At 46.8% G+C, this 18162-nt stretch overlaps 1 long non-coding RNA gene across 1 annotated transcript; it reads right to left on the reverse strand.

Annotated features, from left to right (window-relative positions):
* Nucleotides 1–1147: 1147 nt before the first annotated feature.
* Nucleotides 1148–7155, reverse strand: LOC122239313. Its single transcript, XR_006218282.1, has 3 exons — nucleotides 6518–7155; nucleotides 1854–2162; nucleotides 1148–1665 (listed from the first exon to the last, which is right to left on the reverse strand). It is a non-coding gene; the product is annotated as an uncharacterized LOC122239313 (long non-coding RNA).
* Between the last annotated feature and the right edge of the window lie 11007 nt (nucleotides 7156–18162).

The raw sequence follows: 18162 nt of genomic DNA on the forward strand, positions 1-18162 counted from the left end.
GGGCTGCAATCTAAACAGGACAGATTTACGGTCATTTTTTTTTTTTTTTTTATCTGAATTTGGACCTCTGTATTCATGCGGGTAGATTCATCAGCTGTTGGGAGTTAGCTCTGGCATCTGCAGTTTCATTATTTGTATCTGCTTAACAGGAACAATTAGAGAACTGAAGAGTGAGGACGCCTGCTTGGGGACCATTTCGGTATTGTACCCAGACCACACATTCCGGCTGGGAAGGAACACAGTAATGCAGAAAGCATTAGCGGATTTAACACTCTGCGTTGTGTTCGGGGAATCGAACTGTCGATGTTTCTGGCAAGAACTCATACTCCAATTGAAATCTATCAAACACCTTAATTAGCTGCGGGTACCTACAGGCACCCAACCCACAGGCAGGTTGGAAAGCATGAGAAGGAAAGGACTAGAGCCGCAGAGGCAGCACGGGCCCCTCGATCCCCCCAGGGCCCCGAGGCCTCAGTTTCCTGACCGGGATCTACGGGCCACCGTTCGAAGCCGGGCAAACCCTGGCTCTGACGGTGGCAGCCCCGGGGGGCACGGTTGAGGATGTTTGGATGGTGCGACGGGTGTTGGCAAACGGGACGGGAAGAGGCCACGGTGACACAAAGCTGTTGCCGATGGTAACTGGAGTCTTTTCCTCAGCCAACCGTTCCACCTGGACCTCAGCACAAATTATTGTTTTCAATTACCACCTGTGTATTCCTTCCCATTCAACTTATTGATGTAAAATTACAGCTACACCGGTATAAATAAGTTAGGCTGCAGTTGTAAAATGGAAGAAATTTTGTTGTAGCAATTATGTTCAGCAAGATGACAAAATAAATTTCCAGAGCTGTGCCTGCAGTAACCTGGGGAATTTAAACCTCATAATTTCCATTCATTTCAGATAATTTGGAGTAATTTCTATATGTAATAACTTTGTAATGAAAAACACAGCGGTACTGAAGTGATTTCGCTCCATTTTTTTCTCCTATGGTATACATGGCACAAAATAAGTGATAAAAATAATATTTCCTTTTTATATGTGTGTGTGTTGAGTAATTCCTTCAGCAAAAAATCATAAACTAATACCCAGACTAAATCTCTGTCCACAAAATGAAAAATAAATTGAGTTAAAGAAAGTGAGAAAGTATGAAAGGCTTTGGATGTTTTATTGTGAGTTTATTGAATCGTCTCGCTCCCATGCTCCTTCTGATCTCTGAGGGTTACGGTTCCCGAGTAAGGGGCAAATGCATGTGAGCCCCCAGACTCCTGGGCAGAGGCTGCAGGAGACCCCCGAAGCGAAGATGGCCACGCCAGTTGGCACTCTGTCCTTCGGAAGTGTTAGGAAACACCGTCTCCTCCGCGATGCGCTGGGCTGCTCCCCGCTGCCGCTCCCCATCAAAGTCTTTAACTTCAACGTTCCCGGTGACTACAGAGGACCTGCCGGGCTGGGCAGTGGTCACACACAGTGGCACAGGTTCCCTAGCTGCACCGGTGCCCTGCCTGGCCTCTGGTGGTGACAGCCACCACTGACGTACATGGCCCTTGAACATCCCACGTAATCCGGCGGAAGCTCCCCACGAGTTGTTAGAAGGTGACAAGGACATTGGCTCCCAGCGCCACTCGACTGGCCTCAGCCACCGCCACAGCGCCCATCGAGGGTTCCTTCTGAATGAAAAATGGACATTGGGTCTGGATGAGGCATCCGCCCCCTGAGCCCTGCCTGCCAGGAGACAGCCAGGCCAATTGTCAGCCCCCTCCCCACCAGCCAAGAGGGCCGCCTGCTGCCCCAAGTCCCCCCGCCCCAGGCCCCCACCCTGCACCATCCTGCGCTGCATGCAGCCGGGGGCACACACCTGACGTCTCACACCACGTGAAAGGCACCCAGCGGCTGGGTGGTCTGAGGAGAGGGCGTTTATTTCTCTGCCGGGTGATCTCCCTCATCAGACAGGGCTTCAGAACCCGTGGGAGCAGAGGTGAGCGGGCCTGGCCCAGGCTCTGGCACATGGCAGTCACTTCGTAACATTTCAACAACACACACCGATAGGGTGCCAGCTTGCTAGACACAACGTGGAGGGCTGGGGGCCCAGATGGCGGCATCGTGTGACGGTCAGTACCCGGGTTCCTCATTCAGACAAGCCTGAATTTCACATACCGCCCCTGCTCTGAGGAATACACAAGGTAAAGCAGAAGTCAACGACACAGTGACAGGACTATGCCAGATCTAATAGAGCCCCCCAAAAGTACTCCAGCCCATGTGTCCTAAGTGCCATGGGAGCACAGGAATGGGGGGCAGGGGTCTTTGGTCACAGATGACAGAATTCTCCAAGACCTTCAAGGCCTACTAGGTCAAAGAGCAATGGTCTAATGACATTGTTAGGTCATTTGCCTGATCTAATCCTGGGAAGACAAGGACCTTCATTCCCAGGAAAGCCAAGGCCAGCCACTAAGAGGCAGGGCCAGAATGGACCCCAGGCTGTCTCCACGTCCAACCACACCAGTCTCCACCCAGACTCGGTTTCCAGCCCTCCTGCAGGGCCACAGCAGCGAGCAGCTGGGGACACCACTAGATGCAGAAGCACAGTAGCAAAGGCCAAGTCAGCACAGGATGAGGACAGAGGAAGGAGAAAATTTTGAAAGAAACCAGGTCTACGATGGGATTAGCAGAAGAAGCTTTTTTTTCCCTTTCATTTGGGATGGCAACATCCAGGGAAAAAACATGACCAATGGCTCTGAAACCAAAATAACAGAGGAAGAGAAAAATGGGATGAAGAAGGAGAGAGAAGTAAGATCTGGAGTCCCAAAAAGGACTCACAGAGGCAATGAGCCTCTGCAGGGAGAGGGAGTGGTGTAGACAGGGGTTCTGCCGCTGAAGTTCTGGAACAGACAACTCACTCAGAGTAGTACAGAGTGTCACGGGGGACAAAGTCCCTCCACTTCCCTGACTTGAGTCTGTCCTTCCCGCAACCTTGTGAGATATGCAGGGCAGGGCACAAGCAGCTTGGACGTACACCTCCGAGAGGCGCAGGTCCAGGCCTCACTGTGCCCACTGGTGGCTGGTAGACCTCAGGTCAACAGCCTCTTTTCTTGGTCTTGGCGTCCTAGGTCCTCCTGTGTTACATCTGAGACGATCATGAAGATTACCTCAGGTCACCTATCTGAAAGCCCCAGGCACAGGGCCTGGCCCGCGGTAAGCATTTAACAACTTACATACATTATTATTTTGGGGGCCTCGTGCTGGGCTCTGAAGGAGAACCACATCCAACCCGACCTGCGTGCATTTCAGCACTTCATCTCAGGAAGGAAGAGAGGAATCCTCCCCAGGTTTCATTCATGAACATATTCAACTAATCCTGATGAAGCCCCTACTATGTGCCACGGATCCGGCTAGCCTCTGGAAACACCCAGAGGAAAACCCCACAGTCTTTATCGGCAAGTGGGTTGCCACGCAGCGCCGGGCCTTGATTTCTTCCAAGCAGACAGCCGGGACGTGCCTCTTCTCCCCTGCCCTCGGTAGGCACATAGTAGGTCATCAATGAATGAGCCAGCTAGATCTCACTACAAGACTCATACATCCACAACCTGGAACGGCAGCTGGAAGAGCCAAGCCCGCAGAACAGAGGCAGGGAGGAAGCCTCTCAGAATGTGAGTGGGTGTCACTTGAGAGATGGGGCCAGAGTGCCACCAGCCATTCCCTCTTTAGTCTCGAAATTCCCCAGGATTGGCACTTCTGCCCCCAGAAGTTAAAAAAGTTGTGGCAGCAGTGCTTGGAGGGTGGGGGTGGGAACATACAAGCCACCTGTGGGAAAAAAAAAGAGTGGATAGAGATACCGGAGTGGCGGCCGATACCGTGCTAGGGTTACGGGATCAGAAGGGCTTTTAGAAGAACTTGATTTCCCAAACCTCCTAAAACGTCACTGAAGACTCGCCATACATTTTTTATATAGGTTTGTGAAAGAATTAAAAAAGCCAGCACTGGGCTGTGAAGAGCTCCATGGGGGCATCTGGCCTTGAGATGCATGCAGGGTCACAGAAGGGCCCCATCCTGGCATGGGGCCATCCTAGGTGCAGGGGGACTGTCGGACTGGATGAGACCCTTCCCAAGAAGCTGCCTCTTTTTTCCCTCATTCCCTTCCGTTCGGGGGCCTCCAGCATGTGAAACGGCTCTCAGAGCTAAGATTTTCTAAGGTCCGCAGAGGCTGGTTTGAAACGCCACCTCCCCCCACCCACCAGGGATGTGGAGCTCATGCTCTTGGCCCCGGTGGAGCTCAGGCTTCACACACACACACACACACACACACACACAGCTTGGGCCTCGGCCTCGGAAAGCAGCCCGGCTGGGCTCTGTGCTGGGTGCACACTAAGTGTGGGGTACTTTTAGACACTCACAATGAAGAATGTCCTCTTGAAGCTTCCCCCTCCTTCCCACCTTCTGTCATCCGGGGAGATAATTCATTTATGCAGCTTTCACAGAAGACTGACATTTTCGACTTTTTTAGCAGAATAAATTTATAAGGTAAATTAGGGGGTGGGAGCCCTAGTGTCCTAGGCAGATTCAAACTGGTAATTACAGAGGGCCTAATTATGTATTCACCACGGAGCCTTCTGGAACAGGGAAGTCTACAGGATGGCTCTTATTCTTCCTGCAGAGGACATTCACCCCTGGAACCTTCACAACCTGTGTTCGAGATGTTTTGCTTCCAGCCCTGAGCAGTCGTGGGGAAGTGCCCTTGTCATCAGTGCCACTGCTCTGATATTTGCAGAGAACATCCTCACCCTTGTCAAGGCACCCAGATTTTCCCCAGTAATCATGAGGTCAAACAGCTTTCAGGCCAGGGGTCCTGATCTGGATAAAATAAAACTCAAAAAAGGGGCATGTTTAAAAAGAAACAAAACCTTGCTCTGCCACATTTTTGCTAGATTCCTTATAGAGTTCTGTATCTACATCTACCGGCCCAAGGTATCCAAATTATCCTTGTCACAGCTGCCTCCCCTGCTTGCTTGGGAGCTCCTGGGGCGAGCGAAGTGTATCTTACTTCTCAGCTTGGGGTTTGGCCTCAATAGAGTCACTGAATGAATGAATGAATGAATGAATGGCAAAAGTGCACAATGGCCCTTAGAAGAGAAAGACCCTGGGCCTCGGCAAAGTGGTGACTGGGTAAAAAGCATTTCTCTCTCCTGCATCACGGCGTACCACGGTGTGTGGACTGCTACATAAGCACATTTGCCATGCAAAGCCCATCTCTCTGTGACCCGTTCTGCCTCATTTTCCCATGCCCTCTCTGCTCCCAAACATCTGACCTTTCACTTGGTGGATACGGAATGCGCTCTGTGGTGGGGTGAATTGTGTCCCCCAAAATACGCTGAGCCCCAACCCCTGTACCAGTGAATATGACCTTATTTGGAAATAGAGCTTTTGCAGCTGTAATTAGTTAAGGTGATGTTATATTGGATTAGGGTGAACTCTTAGTCCAATGACTGCTGTTCTTTTAAGAAAAGGAGTAGGCACACAGGGGAAAGGTCATATATCCAATGCCAAGGAAGCCCAGCAGCCACCAGCAGCTGGAAGAGGCAAGGAGACACAGGGTTTCAGAGGGAAGCTAGAGTGTTCAGAGGGAGCACAACACTGTCAATGCCTTGATTTCAGACGTCTGGCCTCCAGAACCGGGATACAGTACATGTCTGTTGTTTCCAGCCCCCTAGTTTGTGATACTTCGGTCACGGCAGCCACAGGAAAGTAATAATGCTCCTGCATGAACGAGGCACAGGGGAGCAGAGCTGAACAACACAGATGAGGACCCTGCCCTCAGGGGGCTCAGAGGCCACAGGCCCTCCCTACAACTCATGAATGTTGCATTTGCAAAAATGTTAATGAGAACTGTTGGCCTCAAAAAAGGGTAGTAATGACTGGACTAGGACTATCTGGAGGCCAAGGTGAAAGCAGACTCATCCTTCCACCCAGAAACCCACTCGTGCATCCCTCGCCAACCTCTTGTCCTAGCTCGGAGCTTGGTGCATCCTTCAAACTCCGACTGTAGTGGCAGAAGCTGGGGAAAAGCCACATTTTGGTGGAGGAAATATCCGGGAGCTTCCAGCATCCGTCCAGCAGCCTCCGATCACAGCCCCCAAGGAAGCACACTCAAAACAAGCCAGCACCTCTCTGAAACTCTTCCGCCGCTGGAGGTGTTAGCTTGGTGGGTGGTTGGGTTTCATTTTTCACTTTGGGGTTTAACAAGCAAAGAATTAACCCCCCCCCCCCCCACACACACACACACAACAGGGACCGACTGCTAAGTGGTAGTGGTAGTAACTGACCATACAGTGCTCAGGAAGACGGAACTGGATAAAAGACAGGTCTCTTGCGTTTCTGCTGAAACCGCTCTGGATGGAATCGAGTCAAGAGGCACTGCTCTCTCCCCCAACACACACCCGTGGTATCATCCAGGCAAAGAGACCCAGCCCTGCTCCTGCACATGTGGAAGGCCAGGGAGAGGCCTCTCTACCTTCCTCGTCCACCTACCCTCTTAAGAAAGCGGACGCCAAGGGCAGGGCGGACTCCGGATGGCTCCACCGCCTTCGGTCCTGCGTGCGCAGCCGCGGGGGAGGCGAGCGGAGAGTTCACACTTCTGAGAAGTGCTGGGTTCACGCCCAGGCACAGGCGTCTGCACCTTTGACCAAACGTACGCCCGGATGGCAAGCTGATGTCACTGAGCTCTTGGAGGGGCTGGTCTCCCTGCGAGGCCGCGAAGCTCCGGAGGGAGCGGAGAACTGACACCGGTCCGTGCCCCTCCTGGGGCCCAGGCCCCAGCTGGACGTGCAGATCCACTCTTCCGGCACGTCCGCCCTGTCAGTGAGACTCCGTATCCCAGTTTGCAGAGGGGACACCCGAGTTTCGGCGCCAGGCCAGCGCCGCCCTGCCCGCGGCAGCAGAGGCGGGGCCCGCAGGCTGCTGTGCCAGGGGCTCGGGAGTCATTCCCTTCCACGTCCTCATGTCCGTCAGGGTGAGCCAGGCTGCGGTACAAACCAACCCCTGGACGTAAGGCGTCCACACGCCGACGGCCGAGGCTCCGGGGCGGTCGTCCGGCCGCTCCAGCCACACCTCGGGGCCTCCGAGGCCACCGCCGAGGAAGGAGGACGCGGTAGCGTCGCGCCGGCTCTCCGGGGCCTCAGCCCGCTCGCACTCAAGCCCATTGGCCAGAGCTCCTCACGTGACCCCGCCTAACCGCAAGGGAGGCTGGGAGATGCGGGCGCGAACGTGGGTGGAATCCCGGCGGCCTGTGCCTCTCGGCCACCGTATCCAGGAACCGCGTGAGCGTCCCGATTGAAAGGGCAAAGGGGGATTAACTGGAAATGTATTCACCAATTTGCGGAGCGGGAGTACGGCTCCGTGACAGTGATAACACGCAGGATTTGTGACATGATTGGACTTAGGCTACTCATGCTGAGCCAGTCGGGGTCTCCCACCCCCCAGCGCCCGATCCCCCGGTGTTTACTGATGGCCCTGAGTCTTCATCCGACTCTTCCTGTGCTTGGCCGCGCCACACTGAAGAAATAAGGGCCCTTCCGGGTAGTTCAGAGGCCTAACTTTAGGAGAATTTGTTTCTCGCTGTGCAACCTGCCGCCTGCAGGATTTGGAGGTGACGACCAGTCAGCTCCTGGGCAGAAGAGGCTCGCGGACGGAGCCCCTCCGGTCCGGAAATGTGTCCGTTTGCCGCCCGTGCCAATCAAAAGAGACTTTTGAACTCTGGAAGGTGTGAGGTAGGTGTGTGGGATAATGTAAAACACCCAGGCTGCACTTCGAAACCCTCAAAATAGTGTTTGATGGATGGATTTAGAACAGAGAACTTTACAGCTGGGAGGAACCGAGAGATGATGCTGTCCACCTACCTCAGGAGAGAGTCTGAGGCCAGGGGAGGAGGCACATGCCCAGAGCGGGTGCCTGAGGCCTCTAGGTGGGCCTTGATGCCCCTGATCCCAGGGCCTGGGGCTGCGGCCCCAGCCATTCCCCAACTCTCTCTTCAATGTGCCATCAACAAATAAGAAACAAGATGTTGAGAAACCATAGGACTTTGTCTCCATTAGGCCCGACAAAGGCTTGGAACAGGCCCATGAATCCCAGTCACCTAAGACAACAGCAGGTGACAGGGAAATGATGGGCGTGGTGGGAATCTTCAAAGATCAAGGAAGGCAAGGGGCAATTCGGTGCTTCTCTGAAGACGCACTGAGATAATGCAGGAGAAAGTACCAAGCTTAGCATCTGGGTGTGGAAGGTGTCTGATACCCAGAAATGGAATCCAGATAAATGACCAATAGAAGCAGAATGAAGCAAGTTCTAAGGAGACAAGGGTGGGGAATGCCGTGCAAAAACAAAGGCAAGATTACCAACCAGAGACATTAGGGAAAAGCCTCCCCCAGGGTGGAGGCCCCTTCGTCTCCCTTTCAAGTCTCAGCCCAGCACCACTTCCTCCAGGAAGACTTCCCGGATTGCTCAGCTGGTTTCAGGCCCCACGGTGGGGCTCCCACCAGCCCATGGGCTTCACCCATCGCAGTGCATCACGCATTGGGCTGTCAATCTCTATAGACCCATCTCTGCTGCTGAACTCCACGCGGTCAGAGATGGCGTCTTCTGTCACCTCTGAGTCCCCAGAGTGCTGCAGCAATGACAAATCCTAGGCATGGAGAACATGGCTCTTGTATTTGTGGCTTTAATTAAAATATACTGTACTTTCTCCACATTTCCCGCAGGTGCCACCCCAATTCTCCAAGAAGAACAGATTCTTGGAAGGAATTGTCTACACATACTCAGATGAATTACTGTCTTCCCATTCCCTCTTGAAACCACTCTGTCAGCTTTGGCTCTCCAGCTGTGCCCAGCTGCTCTTGTCAAGGTCACCAGTGACCTCCATTGCCAAATCCAATGGCTAGCGCTCAGGCCTCACTGTACCAGACCCATTGGCAGCCTATAGCAAGGCTGACCTCCCTCCTCTTCAGTGGGCTTCAAGGAGGCCACATGCCCCAGGTTGTTTCTTCTTGTTCACTGGTCAGCAATCTCTTTCCTGGCCCCTCATCTCTCGACCTGTGCACATAGGACGGCCCCAGAGTCATCCCTCAGACCTCTTCCGAATTCTCACTCACTCCTTTGGTGACATCCACCTGTCAAACGACTTTAAATGCTTCCCACATGGCAATGTCTCCCTAATTTATATCCCTACCCCGAACTCTGCTTGCACATTCCCAACCACGTGCTCTTAACTCCTCACTGGGTGTCTAATAATAAACTAATAATACCTTTCCAAGACTGAGTTCTGAACTCTCCCCCAAACCTGCCCCTCCCACAGTATTCCTTAACCCAGTAAATGGTCATTGCTCAGGCTAAAACCCTCAGAGTCTTCCCTGTCCCTTTTTCTTTGTCCCACACCCAACATCCAAGCCATCAACACATCCCACTGGTTCTGCACTAAAAGACCTTCCAGGCGTGCTAATTCTCACAACCTGCACGGCCACCTCCCTGGACCAAAGGCCTCCTGTGTGGTCTTTCTCTCTCCATCCTTGGTTCTATTCTCAATAGCCAGTCTGACTTTTGGAACATAAGCCAAATCACAACAGACTTCTGCCTAAAACCCTCGGTTACTCAAGGCAAAAGCCAAGGACCTGACAATGGCTTAGATGGTCTTAAGTGGTGTGGGCTCCATTACCTTGCTGACCTCATCTCTATCACTCTCTCTCGCTCTCGCTCTTCACTGGCCTGATTATTGTTCTTCAGCACACCAGGCACGTGCATGCCTCAAGGCCTTTGCACCTTCTGTTTTCCCTCTCTGGTATACTCTTCCCCAGATATCTTCATGATGTGCTGCCCCCACCCCCTTTTCAGGTCTCTGCTCATATATTGCTTTCACAGAGAGGCTCTCTTGAACCAGCCTATTGTACATTAAAACACTGACAACTTAGATGAAATGGACAAATATCCTTGAAAAACACAACTAATAAAAATTGACATAAGAAGAAACAGAAAGCTGTAGCAGTCATGTCTGCTAAACATTGAATCTGTAATTTAAAACCTTCCTCAGGGCACCTGGGTGGCTCAGTTGGTTGACCACCTGGCTCTTGATTTCATCTCAGGTCTTGATGGGATTTAATCCCATGTCAGACTCCACATTGAGTATGGAGTCTGCTTGAGATTGTCTGTCGCTCCCTCTCCACTGCTCACATGCTCTCTCTCTCTCTCTCTCTCAAATAATAATAATAATAATGATAATGATAATAGTAAATAAATAAATAAAACCTTCCTCCTTCCTCTTTCCTCACCTTTCCCCAACCAAACAAACAAGAAAAAAAAAAAAAAAAAAAAGACCCAAATGACTCTACCGGTGAATTCTACCAAGCATTAAAGGAAGAGATAACACCAATTTTATGCAATTTTTATGCATTTTTTTAGAGAAAGAGGGAACACTTCCCAACTCCTTTGATGAGGACAAATAACACTAATACCAAAACCTGACAAGATTGTCACAAGAAAAGAAAATTACAGACCTTTATCTCTTATGAACATAGATGTGAAAATCCCAAACAAATTATTAGAAAATTTAATACACGTATTAAAAGAATGATACATCATGAACAAGTGGGATTTACTCTAGGAATGTATGGTTGGCTTATTATTCAGCAGTTGATGTACTGATGTGGAGTGATTTCTAGGACATAACATTACAGGAAAAAATGCAAGCATACTATAGTATACTACATTTCATGTAAGAGAAAGGGAAAAATAAAAAAATATGTACATGCCTGCTCATTTGAACAACAATAACAAAAAAACCAGGAAAGAAATGAAAGACTAGTGAGGTTGGTTACTGTATGTTTGCTGGGGCTGCATTAACAAAGTATCACAGATTGGTTTGAGGTGGGGGGCACTGAAACAGCAGGGATGTATATCCTCACATGTGAAGGTTGAAAGTCCAAGATCAAGGTGTTGGTAGAGTTCATTTCTTCTGAGACCTCTCTTCTTGGTTTATAAATAACCATCTTCCCTCTGTGCTTATCTGTGTCCTAACCTCCTCTTCTAAAAGCAAAGAGTTCTGTTGCATTAGGTCACACCCATATGACCTCACTTAACCTTGATTACCTCTTTAAAGACCCTATCTCCAAATAACAGTCACATTCTGAGGTACCAAGGGTTAGGGCTTCACCATATGGACTTGTGAGGTACATAATAAGTCCATAACAGCTACATGCAGAGCTTGAGTGAGAATGCAGTGGGAAGAATAGGGAAGATGGGAGGTGGTGGAATGTACTTTTCTGACTATAATATTTTGTATAACCCTGACCATGTTAATGTTTCACATACTCAAAAAAAAAAAAAAAAGAAAGAAAGAGATAGAGAAATAGAGAAAGAAAGAAAGAAAGAAAGAAAGAAAGAAAGAAAGAAAGAAAGAAAAGAAAAAGAAAAATCAACAAGGTTGGGGAAGAGGACCTAAATGAGAATATAAACAACAAAGAGCAATGTTTCAGACAACATCACAGAACAATACAAAGGGGAGAACAAAACAAAGGGGAGAACTAAGCAAATTTCGAACTCAGTATTTGCATCATGTGCCCCCAGACAGCAGAAAAAGACTTTAAACAAATCCTGAATTCTAATTAGTGGCCTTCCTTTTTGCAAAGAAACGAATTAGCAATTCTGAAACTACTCTCTGCACGTTCCAGAATGGAACAAACATACAAATATATTGTTGATCGTGGGATCCAGACTCTTCACTGTCAAGAAAGGAGTTACCAATGCAGAGAGGGGATATATAAAATGGACCATGAGGCATTGTTTGGATTTGGTTATTAATATGAACTCATAGTTTTAATACATACAGATAGCTAAACATAGAAGTAAATATAAATGTATATGACTGTGTGTATGAGTGTGTGTATGTATGTGCACGTGAAATTCCCCAGGTCTCTGTGCTAACAGACCTGAATAGCAGGGCACCTATGTATAGACCAGATCTCGGCATATAAATGTCATTCTCCACTAAAAGGAGTAAATGGCAGGGAAAGTACGAGATGAGCTTGATACATCTTCCTGTAGCAAAAGGTGAGGAGGTACCTCAAAGTGATGGAAACATGTGAAAAGCACAGAGCCAGATTGGGGGGGGGGGCTTTCACTGGACCAATCTGAGACAACCTGACCATCAAAATAAATAATGGCAGCAAGGGATGATAACCTACAGAATAAAGTAAGAATCTACGAGGCCATTGTGACTCATAAGTAAAAATAAATAAATAAGACCCAAAACTCTTCCTTACAGTAGAAAGCCAACTAAGAAAAGTAGAAGGAATGACCTATTTAGAAAATCACCATTTGGTAATAATGATGACAGGAATAAATAAATCAGCCAGGAATTTATCAATGGATGCCAAAACTAATGGATAGAAGTGTGAGGAATAACACGATATTTACATAGTCTCAAAGTGTCTCCCCATGTGATACTTCTTGATTACAAAAGGTGAAATCGTAACTACACTGGGGACACCTGGAAGACACCATCTTAACCAAATTATCAAAGACAACATCACCACCACTACCATTAAATGACAGTGTATGCCTCTTGATATGATGCACTGAGGACATGTCCCTTCTGTGATTTTCCCACCAAAAGTGCCCAACCTGAATCTGAATATAAGGAGACATCAACAAGCCCATTGTACAAAATAACTGGCCTATGCTCTTCAAAATGTCAGCATTGGGGCACCTGGGGGGCTCAGTCAGTTGAGCATCTGACTTTGGCTCAGGTCATGATCTCACGGTCCGTGGGTTCGAGCCCTGCGTCGGGCTCTGCGCTGACAGCTCAGAGCCTGGAACCTGCTTTGGATTCTGTCTCCCTCTCTCTCTGCCCCTCCCCTGCTCATGCTCTGTCTCTGTCTGTCTCAAAAATAAATAAACATTAAAAAAAAATGTTTGGGGTGCCTGGATGGCTCAGTCGGTTGAGCGTCCGACTTCGGCTCAGGTCATGATCTCACAGTCTGTGGGTTCGAGCCCCGCATGGGACTCTGTGCCGACAGCTCAGAGCCTGGAACCTGCTTTGGATTCTGTCTTCCTCTCTCTCTGCCCCTCTCCCACTCACGCTCTGTCTTTCAATAATAAATAAACATTAAAAAAAAATTTTTAAGTGTCAGAGTCATGAAATAGGAGACTGAAGAGATGACAATGAGTACAATGGATGACCTTGGGTGTTCTTCTACTATAAGGGCATTATAAGGACTACAATTTAGATAATACTTTTATAACGATATCGGTTTCCTGTTTTGATGACTGCACTGTAGTCAGGTAAGAGAAATCTTCGTTTTTAGGAAGTAAAGACCCTGAAGTATTTAGAGATAAAGCAGCGTCGTATCATATCTACATTTCATTCTTAAATAGTTCATAAGAGAGAGAAAGAGGAGAGAAAGAAAGAAAGAAGTAGAAAGAGAAGAGAGAGAGAGGAAGTAAATGTGGTAGAATATTAGCATTTGGGCAACCTGGATGAAGAGTGTCTGAAAAGTATTTGGTACTATTCTCGCAAATTTTCTGTTAAGTCTAAAATTATGAACTGAGGGCTGATGGGGGGTTGGAGGGAGGGAAGGGTGGGTGATGGGTATTGAAGAGGGCATCTTTTGGGATGAGCACTGGGTGTTGTATGGAAACCAATTTGACAATAAATTTCATATATTAAAAAAATAAAATAATAAGTTTATGTCAGATAATTCATTAATCAGTGAGTGCAGTAGATTGTAAAACATTCCTATCACTTCCTGTCTCCTCCCTGTGCTTTTTTTTTTTCTGTAGCAGTTCTTAACAAATCAATATAGCACGTCTCACTTATTTTGTTTATTATCTGTCTTCACCTACCAGAATATAAGCTCCATGTGGCCAGAGTGTTGGATCTCTTTTGTTTACTACTGTGTGCCCAGCAATTAGAACAGTAATTGCCACTGAATTTTAATGGTAAGTATTTGTTAAATCTATGTGTTGCACAGTTATGTTTCATATATATTTGTCGAGTGAATGAGTGGGAAAAATGAATGTTGAGCTGAACCTGAGAAATGAGGTCCTCTCTAGCCAAAGACATCTCTCAGGTGAAGGTCTCAAGATTAATACTTAAAAGCAAACAGGGGCACCTGGGTGGCTCCGTCAGTAAAGCATCTGACTTGATTTCGGCTCAGGGCGTGATCTCACAGTTCATGAGTTCGAGCCCCCCATTGGGGAGCTGTCAGCATGGAGCTAGCTTGGCATTCTCTCTCTCTCCCTGTCTCTCTGTCCCCCCGCCACTTGCTAAATAAATAAATAAATAAACTCTAGAAAAAAAGAGAGAGAGCAAATATGAATGGGGAGATCCTGATAGAAAATCCCCACAGGCTGTCACTGGAGCTTGTGCCGTGAATTAACCTGGTTTTGATGAACCTACCCCCACCTCCAACGGGAGTGAGGCAGCTGTTGGTGTGGCCCCAAGAGAAATGCCTGAGACATGGCTCTCCTTAGCCCCCAAGGTGAAATGGAAATCAACTCTCCAGCAGCCACCAGAACCCACCAAGACCCAGGACTATGAGTTAAAACCCCCTAAATATTATCTCTGAGAATACTCTGCTTTTCCTCATCAGCATGACTGGAGGACAAAGGAAGATCCCAGAACACCTGATTTATAACACAAGTTTGGGAACAACTTGGGAAGAGGCAAAGGAATCCAAGGCAGTTACATATTTGTATACCTGTTCCCTCGTCTCTCTCATTCTCTCTCTCTTTCTCTTCCTCATTCTTTCTCTCTCCTCCCTTCTAGAACATCTGCGATCTGCTGTTGTGCTTTGGCAATTCTAGTCAATGTGTCTTCATCATCCCAAGCCTTTATTTTATTTTAGAGCAATAGTTTCCCAACTTACAGAAGCATGAGAATCTCCTGGGATACTATTGATTCAATAGGTCTGAGGTAGAGCCCAGGAATGTATGTTTTTTTGTTTTGTTTTGTCTTTTTAGAGAGATAAAGAGCATGAGCTGGGGAGGGGCAGAGGGAGAGAGAGAATCTCAAGCAGGCTCCACACTCAGTGCAGAGCCTGACACCAGGCTTGATCCCACCACTGTGAGATCATGATCTGAGCCAAAATCAAGAGTCAGATGCTCAAGAGATGAACCACCTAGGCGCTGGAGGAATGTGTTTTTGACAAGATAAAGGGCCAGGATTTGAACCCAGGAATCTGGTTCAGAGCCCATGCCCTCAACCACTGTGCTATGCAATTCTGATTCTCTGATAGAGTCACAGAAGTACACAAAAAGGGATTACAAAGATGTCCATTGCAGGGTTTTTAATATTACAGGAGACTAGAAATTAACTAAGTGTTTACCAATAGAAGTGTGATTAATTAAATTATGAGGTAATGGAGTTTTGCTTTCAGCTAGGATGAAATTGCTTTCAGGAGACCAATGTGCCTTTGAAGAACAAGTAGAACATCAAGATAAAGTTTAAAAAACATTTTTTAAGACATCAGGATGACGGAGGGCCATAAAGCCGTTCTCAACAAATTTGAAAAGATTGAAATAATTCAGTTGTTCTGGGACCCTGGTGGAATTAAGGCAGAAATCAGAGGGAAAAAACCAGAAAACCAGAAAACCTCCAAATGCTTAGAAGTGAAGTAAAAGACTTCTGATAACCACCTGGTTAACAATAAATCAAAATAGAACTGAGAAAATATTCTGAACGAAATGATACCAAAAATAGAACAAACCAAAACATGACACGGAACTGAAGTCGGAGGGAATATATGGTCTCACAGGCAGATACGACAAAAGAAGAAACACTGAAAGACAGAAACAGGAAATAATTAAGAAGAGAGCAGAAATTAATGAAAGAGGGGGAAAATGTAATAGAAAAATCAGCAAAGAAAACAATATTCCTTTGAAAAATATGATTAAAATTGATAAACATTCAGAAAAATCAGGCAAGAAACAAACAATGAATTCCCAACTTAGAAATGAAAAAAATGGGCATCACTACAGATTCCATGGACTCAATATGAACATTGTCCAAAGCATTTGGATATTTAGATAAATTGTCCAAAGTTGTAGAAAAATGAACGTGTTCAAAATTGACATGAGAAGGAATTTTAAATGTGACTACTATATAAATATATTTAAATTATTTAGTAATTTAGGGACGCCTGGGTGGCTCAATGGGTTAAATGTCCAACTTTGGCTCAGGTCATGATCTCATGGTTTGTGAGTTCGAGCCCCACGTTGGGGTCTGTGCTGACAGCTCGGAGCTTGGAGCCTGCCTCGGATTCCGTGTCTCCCTCTCTCTCTGTCCCTCCCCTACTTGTGCTCTGTCTCTCTCTCTCTCTCTCTCAAATAAATAAACATTTGGGGCACCTGGGTGGCTCAGTCAGTTGAGCATCTGACTTCGGCTCAGGTCATGATCTCATGGTGCCTGAGTTCGAGCCCCTCGTCTTGCTCTGGGCTGACAGCTCAGAGCCTGGAACCTGCTTCAGATTCTGTGTCTCCCACTCTCTCTGCTCCTCTCCTGCTCACACTCTGTCTTTCTCTCTCAAAAGTAAAATAAAAAATTTTTTTTAAATAAATATGCATTTAAATAAATGAGTGAATGAATAAATGAATAAATAATTTAGAAATTTAAAATCTTCCCAAAAAGAAATGTCCTGGCACATACAGTTTCCCGGGTGAATTCTTCCAGGTATTCAAATGAGAAATAGTGTCAATATTACACACATTTTTCCAGAGAATAAAAAAAAAAAAGAAGAAGAAATACTTTCCCATTAATTTTACAAGGCCAACATAATCTTGTTGTCGAAAGATGTGATAAGAATGAAAAATTACAGGGGCACCTGGGTGGCTCAGTCAGTTAAGCGTCCGGCTTCGGCTCAGGTCATGATCTCACAGTCCGTGAGTTCGAGCCCTGCATCGGACTCTGTGCTGACAGCTCGGAGCCTGGATCCTGCTTCACATTCTGTGTCTCCCTCTCTCTCTGCCCCTCCCCTGCTCATGCTCTGCCTCTCTCTGTCTCAAAAATAAATAAAAACATTAAAAAAAAAAGAATGAAAAATTACAGGTCAGTTCCTCTTATGAAGATAGATGCCCAAATCCTAAACAAATCCTAAACAAAGCAAATTGATTTTACAAATCAAATGATTTGTAAAAAGAATAATGCATCATGATCTTATATCATTTTCTTCAGAGGCAAGGATGGTTTAATATTTGAAAATCAACCCATTTGATCCAGTACATTCTCAGAAAATGCAGGAAAAAATATCATTTGATAAAATTCAACATCGTTTCCTAATTAAAAAAAAAGAAAAATCTTACCAAACACAGAATAGAACTAAACCACCAAACACTGGTGAAGATTATATATTTTAAAATCTGTAATTATCATCATCCTTATCTTTTCCCATTAATATAGAAAAGAAGACAAGGATATCACTGCTACTATTTATATCAGAATGGTTCTGAAGATCCTAGATGGTGTGATAAAGAATGAAAAAGAAATAAAGGATGTAAGAATCAGAAAAGATAAAGCTGTCATTTTCTCAGACACAAATATTAAAATTAATAAGGGAAGTTAGCAACATTGCCAACTACTAGCTCAACATAAAGATATCACTTTTATTTCTCTATAACAGCAGCAAACCATAAGATAACATTTTGAGGGGCACCTGGGTGGTACAGTCATTAAGTGTCTGACTTCGGCTCAGTTCATGGTCTCATGGTTCATGAGTTCAAGCCCCACGTTGGGCTCTGTGCTGACAGCTGGGAGCCTGGAGCCTGCTTCAGATTCTGTGTCTTCCACTCTCTCTGCCCCTCCTGCCCATAATCTGTCTCTGTCTCTGTCTCTCTCAAAAATAAACATCAGAAAAAAAATTTTTAGGGGCGCCTGGGTGGCTCAATAGGTTAAGCATCTGACTTCGCCTCAGGTCATGATCTCACAGTTTGAGTGTTCCAGCCCCACATCAGACTCTGTGCTGACAGCCTGGAGCCTGCTTCGGATTCTGTGTCTCCCTCTCCCTCTGCCCCTCCCCCACTCACACTCTGGCTCCCTCTGGCTCTCAAAAATAAACAAAAATTCTTAAAGAAAAAAGAAAATAACACTTTGAAAATGCTGGGCTCCATGCTGGGTGTGAAACCTATTTTAAAAACAA

Source organism: Panthera tigris, chromosome B3, assembly GCF_018350195.1.
Source record: "Panthera tigris isolate Pti1 chromosome B3, P.tigris_Pti1_mat1.1, whole genome shotgun sequence".
NCBI lineage: Eukaryota > Metazoa > Chordata > Mammalia > Carnivora > Felidae > Panthera > Panthera tigris.